The sequence below is a fragment of the Lissotriton vulgaris genome, chromosome 7 (genome assembly GCF_964263255.1).
Source record: "Lissotriton vulgaris chromosome 7, aLisVul1.2, whole genome shotgun sequence".
NCBI lineage: Eukaryota > Metazoa > Chordata > Amphibia > Caudata > Salamandridae > Lissotriton > Lissotriton vulgaris.
This window is the reverse complement of record NC_141695.1, coordinates 1,109,274,125-1,109,286,535: the sequence shown is the minus strand read 5'-3', so window position 1 is coordinate 1,109,286,535 and position 12,411 is coordinate 1,109,274,125. Positions and strand designations below refer to the sequence as shown.

Here is a 12,411-nt window from a genome sequence, read left to right as displayed (position 1 = left end):
CTCCCTCGAAGGCCGGGGCTGTTAAGCTGCAAAAAGAAGGTAACTCTTCTTTAATTGCAAAGCGTTAATAACTTGAGAAAAAGGGAGGACCTATTATGCACTGGCACATAATGTTTGTTTGTTTATTAACAGATTTTATTCACACACTAAGCCCAGAAAACAGAGGACTAATATCCCCGAAGCCCTGATGAGAGTCCCACAAGTTATACAAGGACTTGGAACTCGTCAGCTTTTTTTGTTTGAGAATATAATCTTTTAAATATGTGAAATTCAAGAGTGAGGACATCTGTTTCAAATTTTTGGAAAAAGGTCATGTTCAAAAGCATTAGTGAAAACTAGTGGGTGAAGATACAGGTGAATTTTTGTATGTTGTAAATGTTTGACAATTTTAGACACAGTATTATCATTAAATGTGTATATGTTGTATATAATTTTGTTTATTAACGTTTACATGAATAAGTATCTTCTTGACATTCAGTCGCCCTTGAAATAATATAAAAGTGTCTTGAATCAAAAAATAAAAAATAAATAAATAATCAGATCCAAGAGGATTAAAACATTGGGTCTCATAGTGTATGTTCAAATCAAATAACAGCATTCCAAATCAGTAGCTACCTATTCTCCAGATTTTGCATCAATACAATTTAGGCACCACTACTGCAAACACATGATAAATCTTACTCTGTCTTTTGCAGCTCAAAATATTATAATCAGAGTACCGTAATTCTGAATTGAATCTTTCACTTGCAGTTCCTCTGAGGCACCTTGGTCCATGAAAGGATTATATCACTATTCTTCTGTCTTAATGTCTTTCTCTGTGGTATTATGAAGAAAATCTAAAGGTAACTTGCTCTAAGGACTTAGGTAGCATAAAGCTAAATTCAGAACTAAAGAGTTTTGTTTGGTCCTATTTGCAGCAAAGTGAAAGTGGTGCAAAGGAATTGCCAACCACGAGTTCACAAACCACTAGCCCACAAACCACAGATGATCGCACAGTTTACCTCAGACTGCAGAGATTGTTTACACGCTGTCCACCACCTGATGCCCAAAGCAGGGTAAGTCACTAAAATTGCCTAATGTTGCAGCCATTGCACAAATGAAAAGTTATGGGACGTTGTGTCTTGTCAAGTGATGTAATGTTGTGCTATTATTTAGAAAACGGGACCATCTAGACCGTATCTGCATAGAAAGTGTATCACCGCATTGCTTTTGTTTTTTTATTTTTATAAAGCAATTTTTGCAACATTTTTACCCCCCCGCACCTGACAATACAAACACAGGAAAAAGAAAAAGGTTAGCAACACCTAAGTATACCTTACATGACTTTTACATATGATACCAATAAATAAAAGTTTCAATAATATACTAACAATCCACACTAAATAAGAACAAAAAAGTAAGAAGAAATAAGAAATACATGTACATTTTTATCCAATTTCTACAATTCCTATACATTCACCATCCTGTTTTTCCAGTCTACAATTGGCTTCCAAATCTGTGAGCCTAGTGCTCTACCTTTCTTCCCCCTCCTAGCATAAATAGCCTTTTCAAGATTATGCATATGTAATAGCCTATCCAGCCATTGCTGCATCGAGGGTGGTAACTTATCTCGCCACGCTGAGGCTATGCATAAGCGAAGAACAGCCATGGCCACAAATATGAAACAGCCAAATTGTTTTTGTGATATGCCTTCCTCAACCCCTAATAGAATTACTTCAGGAGACAACTTCAATTTATAGTTCAAAGATTTATCAAAAAATACTTCAATACTACTTGTTAGAGGGAGAAGGATTGGGCTCTCCGCAAACATATGTTTCATGTCAGCCTCTAAGCTATCACATCTTGGGCACCTGATCCCCTGTGTCCCTCCCCACTGAGCAATTCTAACTGCGGTATAGTAGAGCTTAAAAAGAGTTTTATAGTGTTGAGCTTGTAGAGCCGATGAGCAAAGAATATCCTGCCCTAACTGCAGTGATTTTTCAAAGACACCCTCCGATATTCCTAATACTTCCATCCATTTAGCTTCAAATTTTCCTAAGTCATCCCCTCTGTGCTCTATAAGTTCTGCATAAAACCTTTTTATTGTGCACGAAGTCCCCCTTCTATTATCTGTAGTATTGGATTGTCCGTGAATCCCATTGGACCCCTCTTTTACTACCCAGAAAACTTCTTGTCTGTAGGTATTTAAAAAAACTCCTTGTACTAACTCCGAATGTCTGATGAATTTCTATAAATTGCCGTACCCCTGACTCCCCTATTAAGTCGCCCATCCTTTTTAATTCCCAGTCGGCCCCACTCCTTAAATATACTGTCAGCAAAAATCTCTGGAGGCAGCATAGGATCCTCTGTAAGCCTAGTATGTGCATGATATCTTCCCAGTCCAAAACTCTTTTTTAACGCCTTCCAAACTTTATATGCAGCTTCTAGCGTCTTGAATCTGGTTAGTTTAAATTAACTTGGTTCAGAATATCTAAGGAATGCATTATTTGTCTCATCACCTAAAATTAATCCGTACACCTCTGTAGATCCTGTAAAGTTTTCCCCTTCCCTCTCAGCACCTCCCAACAGGCCTGTCATCTGCTGTAATGCCGCTGCCCAATAATACATTCGTAAGTCTGGAAGTGACCATGCTCCCCTGTCCTGTGGCAAGGACATGTATTTCAGAGCTCTTCTCGTCTTACCCTGTGACCAGATAAATGGATTCACCATGCTCTCTATCTTAGTTAGCCAAATCATATTAAAAAAAAGTGGTATCGTTCTAAACAAATACAAAAATGTCGGCAATAAATTCATTTTTACATAATTTACCCTACCTACTATAGACATGTGCAAATTATCTAACCTATCTAAATCCTTCCTTGCTTTATTAATAATTGGATCAATATTGATTTCCACCAGCTTCTCCAATTCTGCCGTAATAGTGATACCCAGGTACACCCCCTCACGAGTCACCCGTACATCTGTGCAAACTGTGTGGGAATTCTTTATAATTTGAGACTTGCTTTTGTTCAGGGCATACCCTGCCACACGCCCGAATAATTCTGCCTCCAATTCAATTTCTCCTATTGCCTCCGCCGGCCTAGGTGTAATAACCGCAATGTCGTCCGCCTAAGCAAGGACTGTAATATCCCCCATACGGGTAGTTAACGGACTGATTCTAACATTTTGCTCTAATCTCAAAATCAACGGGTCGATGTACATAGCAAATAGGAGGGGTGAACACGGGCACCCCTGCCTCCTGCCCCTGGTGATTGCAAAGGGGGTGGTGCGGCCTGAGTTTACCCTAACACAGGCCGTGGGATTTGTATATAATGCTTGAATCACTCTAATGAACCCTTCACCAAATCCCAGGGGCGGTGGGTGACATTTGAAAGTGGTGGGGCGCAAAGTGATTTGCATAGTGCACCGTAGCGAGCAAGCGTAGCGAGCGAGCCCGAACCCCATAAGGGGGGTTTGGGGGAATAACCCCCCCCTAGAAAATTTTGAAAAAAAGGAAGAAAAATCGTGCATTTTCAAGCAAATTTGAGAAAGCAGGCAGGTTAATAAAGCAATTGTGGAAGTGCAGTTATTACATTAATAGATGGCTTAACATAGGTAGCTGCTTATTCAGTATAACCACAGAGCTTCATACATTCTGTCCTATTACGCTCAGGTGCTGAATTCAGACTATAAGACTTTCATGAAAATCTCAGATCAACAATATTCACACCTAAGGTGGGAGCAAACGAGGCATTCCACACTTTTCTGGCAAAGAAACACATTTTAAATTACTGTAGGACTGGTATATACATCTGGCGAAACTCCAAAAATAATACCCTAGTGCTAGTGCGCCTCGCTGCGCTGGCGAGATTGTGATAAGTTAACATAGGTGATCTACTTCATATGTCGTGGCCTTGTCCCAAAAATACGGCTTGCTTTCCTGCCCCCTGTTCCCTCGTTGTGCTTGCTTTCCTGCCCCCTCGTTGTGCTTGCTTTCCTGCCCCCTGTTCCCTGTGTGTGGCTCTCTGTGTGTGTGGGGCTCTGTGTGTACGGCTCTATGTGTGTGGGGGGGGCTCTGTGTGTGTATGGGGCTCTGTGTGTGGGGGGCTCTGTGTGTAGGGGGCTCTGTGTGTAGGAGGGGGCTCTGTGTGTAGGGGGGGGCTCTGTGTGTGGGGGGGCTCTGTGTGTGGGGGGGCCTCTGTGTGTGTGGGGGGCTCTGTGTGTGTGGGGGGCTCTGTGTGTGGGGGGCTCTGTGTGTGTGGGGGGCTCTGTGTGTGTGGGGGGCTCTGTGTGTGTTGGGCTCTGTGTGTGTTGGGCTCTGTGTGTGTGGCTCTGTCTGGCTGTGTGTGTAGCTCTGTCTGGCTGTGTGTGTGGCTCTGTCTGGCTGTGTGTGTGGCTCTGTCTGGCTGTGTGTGTGGCTCTGTCTGGCTGTGTGGGTGGCTCTGTGTGTGTGTGTAGGTGGCTGTGTAGGTGGCTCTGTGTATGGGTGGGTGGCTGTATGTGGGTGGCCGCTATGTGCAGAAAAATACTTGCGAGTGCAAAATGAGGGTACAGTGTCTGCCCTCAAAGTCCAGTGAACTCTGCACCGTCTTTCAATCAACACACCCTACCCAACAGCGGTCAATGAACCAATCCAGAGAAGAGTGGGAGCACGGAGGACCACACAAGACACGATGAAAGGCTGACCCAACAGCTGCCGATGGACCACACCAGAGAAGAGTGGGAGCACGGAGGACCACACAAGACACGATCAAAGGCTGACCCAACAGCTGCCGATGGACCACAACAGAGAATAGAGGGCGGTATAAGACTATCAAAAGCCAACCCAACAGTGAACGAGAAGAAACCCCAATGAAGCAATGTGATATGATTAAAAGCCAACTCAGTGACTGCTGATAGACAGTGTGGCAGAAAGGAACAAAGATGGCTTTACAGAAGTGTGATAATGACATTCAACTCAATTTTAAAGGGAGGGCTGATAGAGAGAAGGTAGGGGTGAGAGTGAAATGATGTTAATGAAGACAGCTCAGCATCTATCAACATTGCTGGATAATAGAGAGAAGTCAGGGCGACAAAGGGCTGCACCATGTTTCAAACCAACCTTAACTAATACAAGACCGTGCCAGAGAGCAGAGAGTGGGTGACAAAGAGATAAGATAATATTAGTGGCAAAGGTTGTCCAAGGACAGGACCAATGAAGACAGATGACTGTGAAACAAGGAGGAAGATACGACAAACTACTGAAAACCAAACCTGCAGCTACTAATGGACAGGACAAATCTAGAACAGAAAATGCAACCGAGATTTGGACAGTGCAGAAAAACACGAGATAAGATGGGCAGAAACAACAAAATAGAGCCCTGATAGTGTACGATGCCAACAGAACTACCGCTGGAGGATATTGCTGTAAATCAGTCCAGGAAGGAGCCTAGTGTCAATTTAGGTCGCAGCGCTGCAGTAAACAACATTTCTTGCTAAATAAATAAATAAATAAATAGGAACATTAGCACCAGTTGTGCGGCTGCCATTCAGTTGAGTTAGCAACACATGCGCCTTTAGATCTGCCTATGGCAACAGCGGCAGGCAGCCCTTTGTCTACGAAGATGACTGTTCTTCTGTTTACGTTGTTGACAGAGATGGGCTAGTTGTCCAACCGCTCCAGAAATTTGTCTCCAACCTTATGAATGTAAGTTTGACTCCTGCTGTGCCCGATGTAGCCTTTTGACCCCATTGAAGTGCGTCTGCAAGTGCCTAGAACACGTTCAAGGTGTGATGTGCGCAATAGTAATGGTCGATGTTAAAATAGCGTTATTGACATGCACCGACCCCCAATAGCTATAACAAATGTGAGCTCTGATTTTCTGAGCCTTCCCTCGCCTGCAGTAAGGGTTTCAAGGAAATAAGCAACCGATTATAGCCACAATTATGTGGAGAGAGGGAAGAGAGAAAAGATGAAGTGCGGAGAAAGACGTCTCTGCTGGCTGGCTTTGTGGTCCCGGCAGGAATTGGCCGGGCTCTCCGCTGCTATCCTGATGCATGTAATGATGTATAAATGACATCATAATGTGTGATGTAAAAGAATGTCAAAGATAAAGAATGTTGAAGGGACATTCATAGGATATATTAAGATAGAAATGGAAGCTGACTTACAAGCTCTAATAAAGAGATATTAATTAATTATATTTATTGAGTCTAATGGACTTCTTTACAATGGCGACGAAGGGAGAAAAACATTTATAAAGAAAGTGAGGATTTTTAGCAAAGGAACATTTTATGGAAATCTTCTTAGAGGAATTTACAAGACTCGCAATTTACTGGATTTACATATTTGGCAATTGACTGCTTGGAGATATCCAATCAGCTGTGGACTGAACTGGCTAATAAGGAAAATCATTTCAAATTGCGCAAAATTTGTACAAGAGGAGAATTGATGGAAACTCCAAACATTCTTGATGGTAATTTCAAACTGTAAGTAAATTTAAAATTGACTATACAATATATATATATATTTTTTCACTGTGCGCAGTTAAGTAATAAAGAAATTGAATGGAAGTAAGCCAAATGTGAAGAGATTTGAAAATAAACAATAGCGTGTGAACTGCTAATTTAAGATAAACGTAGTTTGAGGCAGCTTAACAGGAAATAAAGGCATGACAGTGCAGAGTCAAGTTTAAAAACAAAGAAATCCATTATAAACAAGAGTGCAAGTGAAAAGCCTGTTGTGAATCAAAATACAAGAGAAAGAGTTTCAATGCGTGTGGTCAAGCGTGAAGGCAGTAATTGAAAATAGACATTGCCAGCGTTTATACCTCAGTGCTTATAACTCAATAAAAGACGGGCAGCCTTTGTAGCGCAAATGTCTGCAGGGAAATAAGTGGGCATAAACATAATACCATCCCTGCACATACCGCCTTCCGTGTCTTGCATGCACAGCAATAGCAATCTTTAGAAAATGGAACAAAACAAACCCTGTTCTGTTTTTTTGTCTGCCTCTTTCTGCCCCGGACCCCTCCCTTCGATCTGCCATGGGTTTTGCTTTGCTGCTTGTGTAACTTTCGCTGGAAGGGGGGCCCACTCGCACAAAAAGAGGAGAGATTAATTACAGCGAGTATTCATTATTTTGTACCCCTGCTACCTGGCTCACTCACACTGTGCCGGGGGAGGCGTCAGCCACTCCTCCTGCAGGGAGGATGCTCGGCTCCAAACCCTTGTGCAATGCTGTGACTGGCAGCAGCCCAAGACTTCTCTTTCTGTGTGCCGGGAAGTGACAGGGCTGTTAAAGGGATGGTGTAATTCATCTGACTTGGCAGGCAGACAAACAAACTTCTCCATCCTTCCTTCTCTCTTTTCTTCCTTCCTCTCTCCCTCCCTGCCTTCCTTCCTTCCTTCCTCCCTCGCTTCCTCCCTTAATTCCTCCCTTCCTCCCTCCCTCCTATTTCGGATTTCATGCAGAAATGCACACCCCCCTTCATTCTCCCCCTCACACGTGTCAAATATTCTACCTTTCAGGTTGCTAACATTATCTTGCTTGCTATTAAATGTACACGTTTGACTCATTTCTGCTTCTTTTAGTATTTTCTTCCTCGTTAAAACAGCTCCTCTTTCTCTCTGCATATCTCTTTAATTCTATGTGCTACCTCATTCTTCCTCTCTTAACTATCTTCTTGATCTCTTTCAGCTCTCTGTGTTTTCCCTAGTTTCCCCCTAACATCTTTGTTTGTTTTATCTTTTCTCTGCCTTTACCAGCCCTAATCTTGCAACCCTTTTCGAGACAGTTGGATGACCATTTGGCGCCTCATACCCCATTACCCGTTTTTCAATCATCGGCCCATCTGCTTTGCTTCCAGTCATCCCAGCCAAACTCTCTTGTCTAACAGTAAGACACATGCTTCTGCTAATTACCATGATTACGTTTTCACTGTCTCTCGTTAGAAGGTCGTCCATTGAGCCTCAAACCTCTGAATGCGCTATATATGCAAAAGGATCAGCAGTCTTTTAACTTTAATCGCATGAATAAGAATTTCATCCGTCCTATGTATGATTGATGCCTGTAAATCTCATTCAATGTAAATGTGTACTTAGACATGCACCTCTCTTTACAAGTGATGTGCACAAAGTAATAGGAACAAACCTTTTTTGCGATCCAGGGTTTTTTGAATAATGTTCTGCACTCAAAGCAGTAGAACATTTTATTTTTATCCTCGCTCAAACTAACTGAGATTGATAATGATACTCACTCACCAGTGAGAGCAGGCTGAACAAGAGTAGTCGGCACGAGTGACGACGAGGCAAAGGCAAGTCCACACACCACGGTGACGACGAGGAGGGCCCAGAACCGTCGGCAGCAGCGCCGTGCACCGCAAATGGCCAATCACTGCACAGACTACATGAAGTCAGACACAGTGATTGGCCATTGTGCAGTGCAGCTGAGTCACCCACGGGCTGCATCCAATAATGGATTGCCCTGCCCTGCTGCAAGGTGACCGGCCAATCCTGGCGGCTTGGGGGGCACACTAGCTGCTTGCCCTGTCGCCCTTGTGAACGCTGGGGCTCCTGCCTGGTTTAATCAGCACCCCCCTGTCACCAGCTATCATGGGGGCACTTTCATCGCGCATGCGCGGGCAAGTTTCAGCCCTACGCAACATATGCGCATAATCATTAAGTATGCCTGCATGCCCGGCTGTGTCTGACTGTGACGTAGACCTGACGTAGAGGTCTCGACTCGACTGTCCGCCCGGCCCAGCCCCCCCCCTGCGCATCCCGTTTCAGTCGGGTGCGCCCCGGATTCCAGGCGGATAATCACTGAATAAATGAATTTAAAAAATACAGTAGTACGTTTTCATAATCATTATTATACCTGCAGCCGCGGCGGGTCCCTGGGCTGGTGGGGCTACGCCCCTATGCCCATATGGACGCACCGCTGCTGCCAAATCCCCCCCTCCTTAACACAGCCCACAAGATCTCCCAAGCCACCCTGTCAAAGGCCTTTTCGGCATCTAATAGCATAGCAACCATAGGATTCCCCTCCGTAACCTGAACATCAAATAACGTAACCTTCTTCCTGATATGCAACGTGGTACCTCTTTGTGGTATAAAGCCATGCTGATTTATACTAACGATATGCCCTATGACCTTGGCAAATCTAGCTGCCAATACTTTGGAGAATATTTTTAGGTCTTCGTTAATCAGGGTTATAGGTCGATATGAGCCTGGTTCTGTTGGCGCCTTCACTTTTTTGAGTAATATTACGATATCTGCCCCGGCCCAACTAGCTGGAGTTGATAACCCCGACTGTACTCCCCTAAACGTTCTCACTAAATCCTGAAAAATTGGGGATATGAATACCTTATAGAACTCTCCTGGTATCAGATCAGGTCCAGCTTCTTTACAAGAGGGTAAACCTAAAATTGCTTCACTAATTTCCTCGTCTCTTAAGCAAGCGTTCAGGGATGCTCTATCTTCATTATCTAGCACTTTGGCAGGTATAATCCGTAAGTAGCCCAATATTTCCTCACTATCTCTGTCTTGCTCCTCCTTATAGAGTTTACAATAAAACTCCCTAAACACCTCAACAATCCCCTTATCATCTGTGATTATATTACCACTGCTATCTTTTATTTCTTTTATTTCTCCTTTCGCTAACCTTTGTCTAGTACGCGCTGCTAGGGTACGGCCAACCCTTTCACTACACTCATAACAGTTCTCCCTCTGTGTATCATATATTTTAGCCGCCTTAATTGCCATTCCTTCTACAGCCTCTGTCTTAGCTATCGTTACCTCCAATAACCGTTGAGCAAACTCCTGATGATCTAGCGTGGCCTGAAAAAATCTTGCTTCCGCTTCTAACAGGGCAGTATTTAGCAGGTCATTCCTAATCTTTTCTTTTCTCTGCTTAGCTATACTATAACTGAGTGTCTCCCCTCTAACCCCTGCCTTGAACGTGTCCCAGTCATTCCCAGTGCTAGTACTCCCCCTGTTAATATCCCAAAAATCTTTAATCCATGAATGCATGTGTGTAATATAATCTTCATCTTTCAATAACTCTTTTTCAAACGTCCATGATTTTGCCCGCCTCCTAAACCCACTACCTTCCACGGTAAGCATTAGGGGATTATGATCCGACAGGATACGTGGCAGTCTTTCTATTTTCATATTAGCTAGTAATGACCTTGATGTAAAAAAAATAGTCCAGCCGGACACATTTATGATGTGGTGCCAAAAAAGATGTAAAACCGGGATCCAAAAATTTCTGTGCCCCCCAATACGTCTACCAATGCATTATTCCTAGCCATCCCAAAGATTGCTCTACATACCCTCCTCTTCCTGTCTTGATATTGTCCCATAGCATCCAAACCCAGACCTGTGGCCCCATTAATGTTAAAGTCCCCAGCTAAGATAACTCTTGATGCCCATGCAGATAATTCGATATCTAAAAACTCAAATAACTCTGGGTCATCCTCTGTAGACCCGTAAATAGAGCCGATAGTGACCCATTCCTCTCCTATAAAGCATTCAATCAGAGCACATCTCCCCCATTGATCTTCGAATTTGTTCCTTGTTCTTATGTCTGTGTTTCGCTAGAATAGCGACCCCCCCTAATTTTAGCCCCCTGTTTCGAGTGAGCCAGCAAGCGAAACCCCAGTTGTTCCAGCATAAATGGTGTGTTCCCCTCTATATGGGTTTCCTGGAGGCAAATAAAATCGGCTTGAGTGTTCTTCAGCAATAAAGCTACCCTCTGTCTCTTTATTCTTTTGTTCAGTCCACATACATTCATAGTAACTATTCTAATACTTGCACTCATAGATAGTCTTCAATGATTCCCACATTTATTAACCCTAAAGGACCCCTTACAGGTCTGAATCCCTTGCACCTAGGCTGATTGCCATATTTCTTATTACTGTTTACCTTCAGTTCTATCTGTTTCTCCCTCCCTTGCCGTTTCCAGCTGCCATAATTCCCTTCCTTTTCCTGTGAAATCAAAACTGCTCCCTTCTGTCCAGTGCTTCCCCCACCCCAAGAACCCCTCCCCCCCACCCCCCATCACAGGCAACTAGGTCAATCCTGACCTGCGTATGACTGTTTCCCAGCCCCTTGAGTGCCGCCACCCTCCCTCTCCCCTCTCGCCTCTCCTTGTTTGCAGAGTGCCGATAACAAAGGACAACTACCCAATAATAAAACCAGTGAAACCAACTCTATAGTCCACCTCACCTACTTCAAATAGTTAAAGCTTTAACTTTACCCTTGAGCCAAGGTAATTACCCCCGCAATAATCCCCTCCTTAATCCCTCCACCACATAACCAGCCAAACCAAACAACGTGTTTTAAATAGATAACCGTCATTGCTGAATTATTTAGTCCATGTTCATTCAAGCTCATTCAAGGCCTGGTCTACCGACCCCATGCCTTCTATTCTCCTTTAATTCAGTCAATAAACTCTGCGCTTTAACTTCTGAGAAGAACATTCTTGTGTGCCCGTCTGAAATTACTTTTAATCTTGCAGGGAACAAGAGATAGGCCTCACATCCTATTTTCGCATTGCTTTTGGATGTCTGGGAAGTGTGGTGCACATTTATGCATTTTCAGTAGATTATTTGAAAGATGACTAAAGATATAGTTGCACTACTTAGTTTGAATACAAGAAATGCAGTATTGGTTTTATATATTGTTTGTGAACCCAATGAGGCACAGTGCCATCATTCATTATGGCTAACTTTACAAACAAGTAGGTGCTTATTCATTAAAGGGTTCCCTCGCTCTTGTGCAGAATGCAGCACACATAGAAAGAGGAAAATGCTTCTGAGGATTGTTTTTGTGCAGGGAGGTGACCCTTCATGCACAAAAACGATCCTGCCTACAACGCAGGCCCCATTGCACAGTGACACAAGGGAGCCAGCATTGGCTCTAGGCTGCTAATTGAAAACCAGCACAGGCAGAGAATAGTAATGCCGCCCTCTTTCACGCAGTGCAGCAATATATCTTGCTGCTTTGCACTGGATGGAGGTTTGATGAATATAGCCCTGAGTGGCTGGCCTGTGCTCAGAAATATAGAAGACACTTTCAACAAACCAATGGTTGAAGGGGGCTATAGAGTCTGAAGGGGTCTGATCCACTTCCGCCTCTATGCACGCTGTCCGGTGACATGATCCGAAATATGACTGGCATTTCAAATATAAAATGGCTAATGAGGACTGTCCTAAACCCCCTTTCTATACAACCTTTTTCATTGCAAAGAGATCTAGCAGACACATAAATATCACATACCGGAAATTTGAAGAGCTAATAGATGTTTTGCAATTAAATGATTTCTAGAGACGGAAGGAAATACAGCTTAAATGTATTTTTTATCATACTGACAACTAAGCATGCCTTACCACCACAAATATTTTTAATCTGATCTGCTATTTTGCAGTTGGAAACGATGTGATTCGCGAA

General features: G+C 43.4%; 1 pseudogene; it reads right to left on the bottom strand.

Moving 5' to 3' along the window:
• Nucleotides 1–10,131, bottom strand: part of LOC147702990 (uncharacterized) — a 162,763-nt pseudogene extending 152,632 nt beyond the window's left edge.
• Between the last annotated feature and the right edge of the window lie 2,280 nt (nucleotides 10,132–12,411).